Source organism: Mixophyes fleayi, chromosome 9, assembly GCF_038048845.1.
Source record: "Mixophyes fleayi isolate aMixFle1 chromosome 9, aMixFle1.hap1, whole genome shotgun sequence".
NCBI classification, from domain to species: Eukaryota; Metazoa; Chordata; class Amphibia; order Anura; family Limnodynastidae; genus Mixophyes; species Mixophyes fleayi.
Window position 1 is genome coordinate 29982913 of NC_134410.1, and position 12500 is coordinate 29995412.

The 12500-nt window shown below is 34.3% G+C and overlaps 11 non-coding genes across 11 annotated transcripts; all 11 read left to right on the forward strand.

Moving 5' to 3' along the window:
- Positions 1-516: 516 nt before the first annotated feature.
- TRNAR-UCG (transfer RNA arginine (anticodon UCG)) lies at positions 517-589 on the forward strand. Its single transcript has one exon. It is a non-coding gene; the product is annotated as a tRNA-Arg (tRNA).
- A 1089-nt stretch (positions 590-1678) lies between these two features.
- TRNAR-UCG (transfer RNA arginine (anticodon UCG)) lies at positions 1679-1751 on the forward strand. The gene has a single exon. It is a non-coding gene; the product is annotated as a tRNA-Arg (tRNA).
- Positions 1752-2840: 1089 nt separating this feature from the next.
- On the forward strand, positions 2841-2913 carry TRNAR-UCG (transfer RNA arginine (anticodon UCG)). The gene has a single exon. It is a non-coding gene; the product is annotated as a tRNA-Arg (tRNA).
- A 1077-nt stretch (positions 2914-3990) lies between these two features.
- TRNAR-UCG (transfer RNA arginine (anticodon UCG)) lies at positions 3991-4063 on the forward strand. The gene has a single exon. It is a non-coding gene; the product is annotated as a tRNA-Arg (tRNA).
- A 1089-nt stretch (positions 4064-5152) lies between these two features.
- TRNAR-UCG (transfer RNA arginine (anticodon UCG)) lies at positions 5153-5225 on the forward strand. The gene has a single exon. It is a non-coding gene; the product is annotated as a tRNA-Arg (tRNA).
- Positions 5226-6313: 1088 nt separating this feature from the next.
- On the forward strand, positions 6314-6386 carry TRNAR-UCG (transfer RNA arginine (anticodon UCG)). The gene has a single exon. It is a non-coding gene; the product is annotated as a tRNA-Arg (tRNA).
- A 1088-nt stretch (positions 6387-7474) lies between these two features.
- TRNAR-UCG (transfer RNA arginine (anticodon UCG)) lies at positions 7475-7547 on the forward strand. The gene has a single exon. It is a non-coding gene; the product is annotated as a tRNA-Arg (tRNA).
- Positions 7548-8636: 1089 nt separating this feature from the next.
- TRNAR-UCG (transfer RNA arginine (anticodon UCG)) lies at positions 8637-8709 on the forward strand. The gene has a single exon. It is a non-coding gene; the product is annotated as a tRNA-Arg (tRNA).
- Positions 8710-9797: 1088 nt separating this feature from the next.
- On the forward strand, positions 9798-9870 carry TRNAR-UCG (transfer RNA arginine (anticodon UCG)). The gene has a single exon. It is a non-coding gene; the product is annotated as a tRNA-Arg (tRNA).
- A 1089-nt stretch (positions 9871-10959) lies between these two features.
- TRNAR-UCG (transfer RNA arginine (anticodon UCG)) lies at positions 10960-11032 on the forward strand. Its single transcript has one exon. It is a non-coding gene; the product is annotated as a tRNA-Arg (tRNA).
- Positions 11033-12121: 1089 nt separating this feature from the next.
- Positions 12122-12194, forward strand: TRNAR-UCG (transfer RNA arginine (anticodon UCG)). Its single transcript has one exon. It is a non-coding gene; the product is annotated as a tRNA-Arg (tRNA).
- Positions 12195-12500: the final 306 nt, after the last annotated feature.

Sequence of the window (12500 nt, forward strand, 5' to 3'; positions counted from 1 at the left end):
TTTCATGCATCCAAGATGGAAAACAAAACATTCAAGTTCAGGAAAAAACAAGGACATCCGATCACCAATGTTCAGGAAGAATTGCCATTGAACTTAGAGCCCTAAACCACTCAGTAGATTTTATAGCTTGCTTAATAGAATGTAAAACTATTACCCAGTTAAGTGAAAGCTTGTAACAAATCTAGGTTTTGGCATTTCTTAAAGCTGAACAATATATTGTTCTCCCATAATCAATCAAAGAAATTAAATCTTGAATCTTTTTGCTTCATCTAAAAGCAACTCGTTACAAAATATTCCTTAAGAAAAGACTGCTAAGTTGTTAGCACTTCACTTGGATAGTGCTTCTGGTACACTTTCCAAAGGTATGTGTGATAGATTGTGGAAGAATCTATTTCCTTCATCTAAATGCAACTCTGCTAGAAAACGTTCCTCAAAAAAAGACTGCTAAATTGTAAGCTTTTTACTTGAAGTGTGCTTTTGGCACTCTTTCCAAATATCTCTAAAACACCTGGGGAAGACCGCGTGGCCTAATGGATAAGGCGTCTGCCTTCGGATCAGAAGATTGAGGGTTCAAGTCCCTTCGTGGTCGGGAACATTTCTTTCCTCATGAACTTAAACTTACCAAACTCTGTTTTAATTGACTCCATGAGAGTGTTGCAAAACATTTACATTTCAAAACTTGATTTCAACCAAAATTTCAATGAACATACTCAAGTCTTTGAAAAGTCTACATGCATATTGGCACAATATGTTGAGTTATCTAATGCTTTCTGTTTTTCCCTTTATACATTATTTTGCACAAACATAATCCTATGAAAAACTGGTCAAGATGTATAATTTCTGAAAACAAGTCATAGGATTTTAGTCCATTCGTGGTCAGCAAAAGTCATCCTCCTTTGATTAAAAAAATATTCTCTCATAACTTATTGAATAGCTGACGTTAGTGTGTGCTGCATATGGCTTAAAATCAACATAACTCAAGGTTTTTACATTATGGCAGAGCTAAGCTCGGAATAATTGTCATGTGCAATTCTTAGAATCAATTAATTATAATAGTCACATTTATCCTTTGAGGAGTACAGTATTTTCAATCGAGCCCTAGAAAAAATGATCAAAAATGGGTCATGAATATAAGTCTCCAAATGGAGGCCATAAAATATTGTTTCATGCATCCAAGATGGAAAACAAAACATTCAAGTTCAGGAAAAAACAAGGACATCCGATCACCAATGTTCAGGAAGAATTGCCATTAAACTTAGAGCCCTAAACCACTCAGTAGATTTTATAGCTTGCTTAACAGAATGTAAAACTATTACCCAGTTAAGTGAAAGCTTATAACAAATCTAGGTTTTGGCATTTCTTAAAGCTGAACAATATATTGTTCTCCCATAATCAATCAAAGAAATTAAATCTTGAATCTTTTTGCTTCATCTAAAAGCAACTCGTTACAAAATATTCCTTAAGAAAAGACTGCTAAGTTGTTAGCACTTCACTTGGATAGTGCTTCTGGTACACTTTCCAAAGGTATGTGTGATAGATTGTGGAAGAATCTATTTCCTTCATCTAAATGCAACTCTGCTAGAAAACGTTCCTCAAAAAAAGACTGCTAAATTGTAAGCTTTTTACTTGAAGTGTGCTTTTGGCACTCTTTCCAAATATCTCTAAAACACCTGGGGAAGACCGCGTTGCCTAATGGATAAGGCGTCTGACTTCGGATCAGAAGATTGAGGGTTCAAGTCCCTTCGTGGTCGGGAACATTTATTTCCTCATGAAGTTAAACTTACCAAACTCTGTTTTAATTGACTCCATGAGAGTGTTGCAAAACATTTACATTTCAAAACTTGATTTCAACCAAAATTTCAATGAACATACTCAAGTCTTTGAAAAGTCTACATGCATATTGGCACAATATGTTGAGTTATCTAATGCTTTCTGTTTTTCCCTTTATACATTATTTTGCACAAACATAATCCTATGAAAAACTGGTCAAGATGTATAATTTCTGAAAACAAGTCATAGGATTTTAGTTCATTCGTGGTCAGCAAAAGTCATCCTCCTTTGATTAAAAAAATATTCTCTCATAACTTATTGAATAGCTGACGTTAGTGTGTGCTGCATATGGCTTAAAATCAACATAACTCAAGGTTTTTACATTATGGCAGAGCTAAGCTCGGAATAATTGTCATGTGCAATTCTTAGAATCAATTAATTATAATAGTCACATTTATCCTTTGAGGAGTACAGTATTTTCCATCGAGCCCTAGAAAAAATGATCAAAAATGGGTCATGAATATAAGTCTCCAAATGGAGGCCATAAAATATTGTTTCATGCATCCAAGATGGAAAACAAAACATTCAAGTTCAGGAAAAAACAAGGACATCCGATCACCAATGTTCAGGAAGAATTGCCATTAAACTTAGAGCCCTAAACCACTCAGTAGATTTTATAGCTTGCTTAACAGAATGTAAAACTATTACCCAGTTAAGTGAAAGCTTGTAACAAATCTAGGTTTTGGCATTTCTTAAAGCTGAACAATATATTGTTCTCCCATAATCAATCAAAGAAATTAAATCTTGAATCTTTTTGCTTCATCTAAAAGCAACTCGTTACAAAATATTCCTTAAGAAAAGACTGCTAAGTTGTTAGCACTTCACTTGGATAGTGCTTCTGGTACACTTTCCAAAGGTATGTGTGATAGATTGTGGAAGAATCTATTTCCTTCATCTAAATGCAACTCTGCTAGAAAACGTTCCTCAAAAAAAGACTGCTAAATTGTAAGCTTTTTACTTGAAGTGTGCTTTTGGCACTCTTTCCAAATATCTCTAAAACACCTGGGGAAGACCGCGTGGCCTAATGGATAAGGCGTCTGACTTCGGATCAGAAGATTGAGGGTTCAAGTCCCTTCGTGGTCGGGAACATTTCTTTCCTCATGAACTTAAACTTACCAAACTCTGTTTTAAGAGTGTTGCAAAACATTTACATTTCAAAACTTGATTTCGACCAAAATTTCAATGAACATACTCAAGTCTTTGAAAAGTCTACATGCATATTGGCACAATATGTTGAGTTATCTAATGCTTTCTGTTTTTCCCTTTATACATTATTTTGCACAAACATAATCCTATGAAAAACTGGTCAAGATGTATAATTTCTGAAAACAAGTCATAGGATTTTAGTCCATTCGTGGTCAGCAAAAGTCATCCTCCTTTGATTAAAAAAATATTCTCTCATAACTTATTGAATAGCTGACGTTAGTGTGTGCTGCATATGGCTTAAAATCAACATAACTCAAGGTTTTTACATTATGGCAGAGCTAAGCTCGGAATAATTGTCATGTGCAATTCTTAGAATCAATTAATTATAATAGTCACATTTATCCTTTGAGGAGTACAGTATTTTCCATCGAGCCCTAGAAAAAATGATCAAAAATGGGTCATGAATATAAGTCTCCAAATGGAGGCCATAAAATATTGTTTCATGCATCCAAGATGGAAAACAAAACATTCAAGTTCAGGAAAAAACAAGGACATCCGATCACCAATGTTCAGGAAGAATTGCCATTAAACTTAGAGCCCTAAACCACTCAGTAGATTTTATAGCTTGCTTAACAGAATGTAAAACTATTACCCAGTTAAGTGAAAGCTTGTAACAAATCTAGGTTTTGGCATTTCTTAAAGCTGAACAATATATTGTTCTCCCATAATCAATCAAAGAAATTAAATCTTGAATCTTTTTGCTTCATCTAAAAGCAACTCGTTACAAAATATTCCTTAAGAAAAGACTGCTAAGTTGTTAGCACTTCACTTGGATAGTGCTTCTGGTACACTTTCCAAAGGTATGTGTGATAGATTGTGGAAGAATCTATTTCCTTCATCTAAATGCAACTCTGCTAGAAAACGTTCCTCAAAAAAAGACTGCTAAATTGTAAGCTTTTTACTTGAAGTGTGCTTTTGGCACTCTTTCCAAATATCTCTAAAACACCTGGGGAAGACCACGTGGCCTAATGGATAAGGCGTCTGACTTCGGATCAGAAGATTGAGGGTTCAAGTCCCTTCGTGGTCGGGAACATTTCTTTCCTCATGAACTTAAACTTACCAAACTCTGTTTTAATTGACTCCATGAGAGTGTTGCAAAACATTTACATTTCAAAACTTGATTTCAACCAAAATTTCAATGAACATACTCAAGTCTTTGAAAAGTCTACATGCATATTGGCACAATATGTTGAGTTATCTAATGCTTTCTGTTTTTCCCTTTATACATTATTTTGCACAAACATAATCCTATGAAAAACTGGTCAAGATGTATAATTTCTGAAAACAAGTCATAGGATTTTAGTTCATTCGTGGTCAGCAAAAGTCATCCTCCTTTGATTAAAAAAATATTCTCTCATAACTTATTGAATAGCTGACGTTAGTGTGTGCTGCATATGGCTAAAAATCAACATAACTCAAGGTTTTTACATTATGGCAGAGCTAAGCTCGGAATAATTGTCATGTGCAATTCTTAGAATCAATTAATTATAATAGTCACATTTATCCTTTGAGGAGTACAGTATTTTCCATCGAGCCCTAGAAAAAATGATCAAAAATGGGTCATGAATATAAGTCTCCAAATGGAGGCCATAAAATATTGTTTCATGCATCCAAGATGGAAAACAAAACATTCAAGTTCAGGAAAAAACAAGGACATCCGATCACCAATGTTCAGGAAGAATTGCCATTAAACTTAGAGCCCTAAACCACTCAGTAGATTTTATAGCTTGCTTAACAGAATGTAAAACTATTACCCAGTTAAGTGAAAGCTTGTAACAAATCTAGGTTTTGGCATTTCTTAAAGCTGAACAATATATTGTTCTCCCATAATCAATCAAAGAAATTAAATCTTGAATCTTTTTGCTTCATCTAAAAGCAACTCGTTACAAAATATTCCTTAAGAAAAGACTGCTAAGTTGTTAGCACTTCACTTGGATAGTGCTTCTGGTACACTTTCCAAAGGTATGTGTGATAGATTGTGGAAGAATCTATTTCCTTCATCTAAATGCAACTCTGCTAGAAAACGTTCCTCAAAAAAAGACTGCTAAATTGTAAGCTTTTTACTTGAAGTGTGCTTTTGGCACTCTTTCCAAATATCTCTAAAACACCTGGGGAAGACCGCGTGGCCTAATGGATAAGGCGTCTGACTTCGGATCAGAAGATTGAGGGTTCAAGTCCCTTTGTGGTCGGGAACATTTCTTTCCTCATGAACTTAAACTTACCAAACTCTGTTTTAATTGACTCCATGAGAGTGTTGCAAAACATTTACATTTCAAAACTTGATTTCGACCAAAATTTCAATGAACATACTCAAGTCTTTGAAAAGTCTACATGCATATTGGCACAATATGTTGAGTTATCTAATGCTTTCTGTTTTTCCCTTTATACATTATTTTGCACAAACATAATCCTATGAAAAACTGGTCAAGATGTATAATTTCTGAAAACAAGTCATAGGATTTTAGTTCATTCGTGGTCAGCAAAAGTCATCCTCCTTTGATTAAAAAAATATTCTCTCATAACTTATTGAATAGCTGACGTTAGTGTGTGCTGCATATGGCTTAAAATCAACATAACTCAAGGTTTTTACATTATGGCAGAGCTAAGCTCGGAATAATTGTCATGTGCAATTCTTAGAATCAATTAATTATAATAGTCACATTTATCCTTTGAGGAGTACAGTATTTTCCATCGAGCCCTAGAAAAAATGATCAAAATGGGTCATGAATATAAGTCTCCAAATGGAGGCCATAAAATATTGTTTCATGCATCCAAGATGGAAAACAAAACATTCAAGTTCAGGAAAAAACAAGGACATCCGATCACCAATGTTCAGGAAGAATTGCCATTAAACTTAGAGCCCTAAACCACTCAGTAGATTTTATAGCTTGCTTAACAGAATGTAAAACTATTACCCAGTTAAGTGAAAGCTTGTAACAAATCTAGGTTTTGGCATTTCTTAAAGCTGAACAATATATTGTTCTCCCATAATCAATCAAAGAAATTAAATCTTGAATCTTTTTGCTTCATCTAAAAGCAACTCGTTACAAAATATTCCTTAAGAAAAGACTGCTAAGTTGTTAGCACTTCACTTGGATAGTGCTTCTGGTACACTTTCCAAAGGTATGTGTGATAGATTGTGGAAGAATCTATTTCCTTCATCTAAATGCAACTCTGCTAGAAAACGTTCCTCAAAAAAAGACTGCTAAATTGTAAGCTTTTTACTTGAAGTGTGCTTTTGGCACTCTTTCCAAATATCTCTAAAACACCTAGGGAAGACCACGTGGCCTAATGGATAAGGCGTCTGACTTCGGATCAGAAGATTGAGGGTTCAAGTCCCTTCGTGGTCGGGAACATTTCTTTCCTCATGAACTTAAACTTACCAAACTCTGTTTTAATTGACTCCATGAGAGTGTTGCAAAACATTTACATTTCAAAACTTGATTTCAACCAAAATTTCAATGAACATACTCAAGTCTTTGAAAAGTCTACATGCATATTGGCACAATATGTTGAGTTATCTAATGCTTTCTGTTTTTCCCTTTATACATTATTTTGCACAAACATAATCCTATGAAAAACTGGTCAAGATGTATAATTTCTGAAAACAAGTCATAGGATTTTAGTTCATTCGTGGTCAGCAAAAGTCATCCTCCTTTGATTAAAAAAATATTCTCTCATAACTTATTGAATAGCTGACGTTAGTGTGTGCTGCATATGGCTTAAAATCAACATAACTCAAGGTTTTTACATTATGGCAGAGCTAAGCTCGGAATAATTGTCATGTGCAATTCTTAGAATCAATTAATTATAATAGTCACATTTATCCTTTGAGGAGTACAGTATTTTCCATCGAGCCCTAGAAAAAATGATCAAAATGGGTCATGAATATAAGTCTCCAAATGGAGGCCATAAAATATTGTTTCATGCATCCAAGATGGAAAACAAAACATTCAAGTTCAGGAAAAAACAAGGACATCCGATCACCAATGTTCAGGAAGAATTGCCATTAAACTTAGAGCCCTAAACCACTCAGTAGATTTTATAGCTTGCTTAACAGAATGTAAAACTATTACCCAGTTAAGTGAAAGCTTGTAACAAATCTAGGTTTTGGCATTTCTTAAAGCTGAACAATATATTGTTCTCCCATAATCAATCAAAGAAATTAAATCTTGAATCTTTTTGCTTCATCTAAAAGCAACTCGTTACAAAATATTCCTTAAGAAAAGACTGCTAAGTTGTTAGCACTTCACTTGGATAGTGCTTCTGGTACACTTTCCAAAGGTATGTGTGATAGATTGTGGAAGAATCTATTTCCTTCATCTAAATGCAACTCTGCTAGAAAACGTTCCTCAAAAAAAGACTGCTAAATTGTAAGCTTTTTACTTGAAGTGTGCTTTTGGCACTCTTTCCAAATATCTCTAAAACACCTGGGGAAGACCACGTGGCCTAATGGATAAGGCGTCTGACTTCGGATCAGAAGATTGAGGGTTCAAGTCCCTTCGTGGTCGGGAACATTTCTTTCCTCATGAACTTAAACTTACCAAACTCTGTTTTAATTGACTCCATGAGAGTGTTGCAAAACATTTACATTTCAAAACTTGATTTCAACCAAAATTTCAATGAACATACTCAAGTCTTTGAAAAGTCTACATGCATATTGGCACAATATGTTGAGTTATCTAATGCTTTCTGTTTTTCCCTTTATACATTATTTTGCACAAACATAATCCTATGAAAAACTGGTCAAGATGTATAATTTCTGAAAACAAGTCATAGGATTTTAGTTCATTCGTGGTCAGCAAAAGTCATCCTCCTTTGATTAAAAAAATATTCTCTCATAACTTATTGAATAGCTGACGTTAGTGTGTGCTGCATATGGCTAAAAATCAACATAACTCAAGGTTTTTACATTATGGCAGAGCTAAGCTCGGAATAATTGTCATGTGCAATTCTTAGAATCAATTAATTATAATAGTCACATTTATCCTTTGAGGAGTACAGTATTTTCCATCGAGCCCTAGAAAAAATGATCAAAAATGGGTCATGAATATAAGTCTCCAAATGGAGGCCATAAAATATTGTTTCATGCATCCAAGATGGAAAACAAAACATTCAAGTTCAGGAAAAAACAAGGACATCCGATCACCAATGTTCAGGAAGAATTGCCATTAAACTTAGAGCCCTAAACCACTCAGTAGATTTTATAGCTTGCTTAACAGAATGTAAAACTATTACCCAGTTAAGTGAAAGCTTGTAACAAATCTAGGTTTTGGCATTTCTTAAAGCTGAACAATATATTGTTCTCCCATAATCAATCAAAGAAATTAAATCTTGAATCTTTTTGCTTCATCTAAAAGCAACTCGTTACAAAATATTCCTTAAGAAAAGACTGCTAAGTTGTTAGCACTTCACTTGGATAGTGCTTCTGGTACACTTTCCAAAGGTATGTGTGATAGATTGTGGAAGAATCTATTTCCTTCATCTAAATGCAACTCTGCTAGAAAACGTTCCTCAAAAAAAGACTGCTAAATTGTAAGCTTTTTACTTGAAGTGTGCTTTTGGCACTCTTTCCAAATATCTCTAAAACACCTGGGGAAGACCGCGTGGCCTAATGGATAAGGCGTCTGACTTCGGATCAGAAGATTGAGGGTTCAAGTCCCTTTGTGGTCGGGAACATTTCTTTCCTCATGAACTTAAACTTACCAAACTCTGTTTTAATTGACTCCATGAGAGTGTTGCAAAACATTTACATTTCAAAACTTGATTTCGACCAAAATTTCAATGAACATACTCAAGTCTTTGAAAAGTCTACATGCATATTGGCACAATATGTTGAGTTATCTAATGCTTTCTGTTTTTCCCTTTATACATTATTTTGCACAAACATAATCCTATGAAAAACTGGTCAAGATGTATAATTTCTGAAAACAAGTCATAGGATTTTAGTTCATTCGTGGTCAGCAAAAGTCATCCTCCTTTGATTAAAAAAATATTCTCTCATAACTTATTGAATAGCTGACGTTAGTGTGTGCTGCATATGGCTTAAAATCAACATAACTCAAGGTTTTTACATTATGGCAGAGCTAAGCTCGGAATAATTGTCATGTGCAATTCTTAGAATCAATTAATTATAATAGTCACATTTATCCTTTGAGGAGTACAGTATTTTCCATCGAGCCCTAGAAAAAATGATCAAAATGGGTCATGAATATAAGTCTCCAAATGGAGGCCATAAAATATTGTTTCATGCATCCAAGATGGAAAACAAAACATTCAAGTTCAGGAAAAAACAAGGACATCCGATCACCAATGTTCAGGAAGAATTGCCATTGAACTTAGAGCCCTAAACCACTCAGTAGATTTTATAGCTTGCTTAATAGAATGTAAAACTATTACCCAGTTAAGTGAAAGCTTGTAACAAATCTAGGTTTTGGCATTTCTTAAAGCTGAACAATATATTGTTCTCCCATAATCAATCAAAGAAATTAAATCTTGAATCTTTTTGCTTCATCTAAAAGCAACTCGTTACAAAATATTCCTTAAGAAAAGACTGCTAAGTTGTTAGCACTTCACTTGGATAGTGCTTCTGGTACACTTTCCAAAGGTATGTGTGATAGATTGTGGAAGAATCTATTTCCTTCATCTAAATGCAACTCTGCTAGAAAACGTTCCTCAAAAAAAGACTGCTAAATTGTAAGCTTTTTACTTGAAGTGTGCTTTTGGCACTCTTTCCAAATATCTCTAAAACACCTGGGGAAGACCGCGTGGCCTAATGGATAAGGCGTCTGCCTTCGGATCAGAAGATTGAGGGTTCAAGTCCCTTCGTGGTCGGGAACATTTCTTTCCTCATGAACTTAAACTTACCAAACTCTGTTTTAATTGACTCCATGAGAGTGTTGCAAAACATTTACATTTCAAAACTTGATTTCAACCAAAATTTCAATGAACATACTCAAGTCTTTGAAAAGTCTACATGCATATTGGCACAATATGTTGAGTTATCTAATGCTTTCTGTTTTTCCCTTTATACATTATTTTGCACAAACATAATCCTATGAAAAACTGGTCAAGATGTATAATTTCTGAAAACAAGTCATAGGATTTTAGTCCATTCGTGGTCAGCAAAAGTCATCCTCCTTTGATTAAAAAAATATTCTCTCATAACTTATTGAATAGCTGACGTTAGTGTGTGCTGCATATGGCTTAAAATCAACATAACTCAAGGTTTTTACATTATGGCAGAGCTAAGCTCGGAATAATTGTCATGTGCAATTCTTAGAATCAATTAATTATAATAGTCACATTTATCCTTTGAGGAGTACAGTATTTTCCATCGAGCCCTAGAAAAAATGATCAAAAATGGGTCATGAATATAAGTCTCCAAATGGAGGCCATAAAATATTGTTTCATGCATCCAAGATGGAAAACAAAACATTCAAGTTCAGGAAAAAACAAGGACATCCGATCACCAATGTTCAGGAAGAATTGCCATTAAACTTAGAGCCCTAAACCACTCAGTAGATTTTATAGCTTGCTTAACAGAATGTAAAACTATTACCCAGTTAAGTGAAAGCTTATAACAAATCTAGGTTTTGGCATTTCTTAAAGCTGAACAATATATTGTTCTCCCATAATCAATCAAAGAAATTAAATCTTGAATCTTTTTGCTTCATCTAAAAGCAACTCGTTACAAAATATTCCTTAAGAAAAGACTGCTAAGTTGTTAGCACTTCACTTGGATAGTGCTTCTGGTACACTTTCCAAAGGTATGTGTGATAGATTGTGGAAGAATCTATTTCCTTCATCTAAATGCAACTCTGCTAGAAAACGTTCCTCAAAAAAAGACTGCTAAATTGTAAGCTTTTTACTTGAAGTGTGCTTTTGGCACTCTTTCCAAATATCTCTAAAACACCTGGGGAAGACCGCGTTGCCTAATGGATAAGGCGTCTGACTTCGGATCAGAAGATTGAGGGTTCAAGTCCCTTCGTGGTCGGGAACATTTATTTCCTCATGAAGTTAAACTTACCAAACTCTGTTTTAATTGACTCCATGAGAGTGTTGCAAAACATTTACATTTCAAAACTTGATTTCAACCAAAATTTCAATGAACATACTCAAGTCTTTGAAAAGTCTACATGCATATTGGCACAATATGTTGAGTTATCTAATGCTTTCTGTTTTTCCCTTTATACATTATTTTGCACAAACATAATCCTATGAAAAACTGGTCAAGATGTATAATTTCTGAAAACAAGTCATAGGATTTTAGTTCATTCGTGGTCAGCAAAAGTCATCCTCCTTTGATTAAAAAAATATTCTCTCATAACTTATTGAATAGCTGACGTTAGTGTGTGCTGCATATGGCTTAAAATCAACATAACTCAAGGTTTTTACATTATGGCAGAGCTAAGCTCGGAATAATTGTCATGTGCAATTCTTAGAATCAATTAATTATAATAGTCACATTTATCCTTTGAGGAGTACAGTATTTTCCATCGAGCCCTAGAAAAAATGATCAAAAATGGGTCATGAATATAAGTCTCCAAATGGAGGCCATAAAATATTGTTTCATGCATCCAAGATGGAAAACAAAACATTCAAGTTCAGGAAAAAACAAGGACATCCGATCACCAATGTTCAGGAAGAATTGCCATTAAACTTAGAGCCCTAAACCACTCAGTAGATTTTATAGCTTGCTTAACAGAATGTAAAACTATTACCCAGTTAAGTGAAAGCTTGTAACAAATCTAGGTTTTGGCATTTCTTAAAGCTGAACAATATATTGTTCTCCCATAATCAATCAAAGAAATTAAATCTTGAATCTTTTTGCTTCATCTAAAAGCAACTCGTTACAAAATATTCCTTAAGAAAAGACTGCTAAGTTGTTAGCACTTCACTTGGATAGTGCTTCTGGTACACTTTCCAAAGGTATGTGTGATAGATTGTGGAAGAATCTATTTCCTTCATCTAAATGCAACTCTGCTAGAAAACGTTCCTCAAAAAAAGACTGCTAAATTGTAAGCTTTTTACTTGAAGTGTGCTTTTGGCACTCTTTCCAAATATCTCTAAAACACCTGGGGAAGACCGCGTGGCCTAATGGATAAGGCGTCTGACTTCGGATCAGAAGATTGAGGGTTCAAGTCCCTTCGTGGTCGGGAACATTTCTTTCCTCATGAACTTAAACTTACCAAACTCTGTTTTAAGAGTGTTGCAAAACATTTACATTTCAAAACTTGATTTCGACCAAAATTTCAATGAACATACTCAAGTCTTTGAAAAGTCTACATGCATATTGGCACAATATGTTGAGTTATCTAATGCTTTCTGTTTTTCCCTTTATACATTATTTTGCACAAACATAATCCTATGAAAAACTGGTCAAGATGTATAATTTCTGAAAACAAGTCATAGGATTTTAGTCCATTCGTGGTCAGCAAAAGTCATCCTCCTTTGATTAAAAA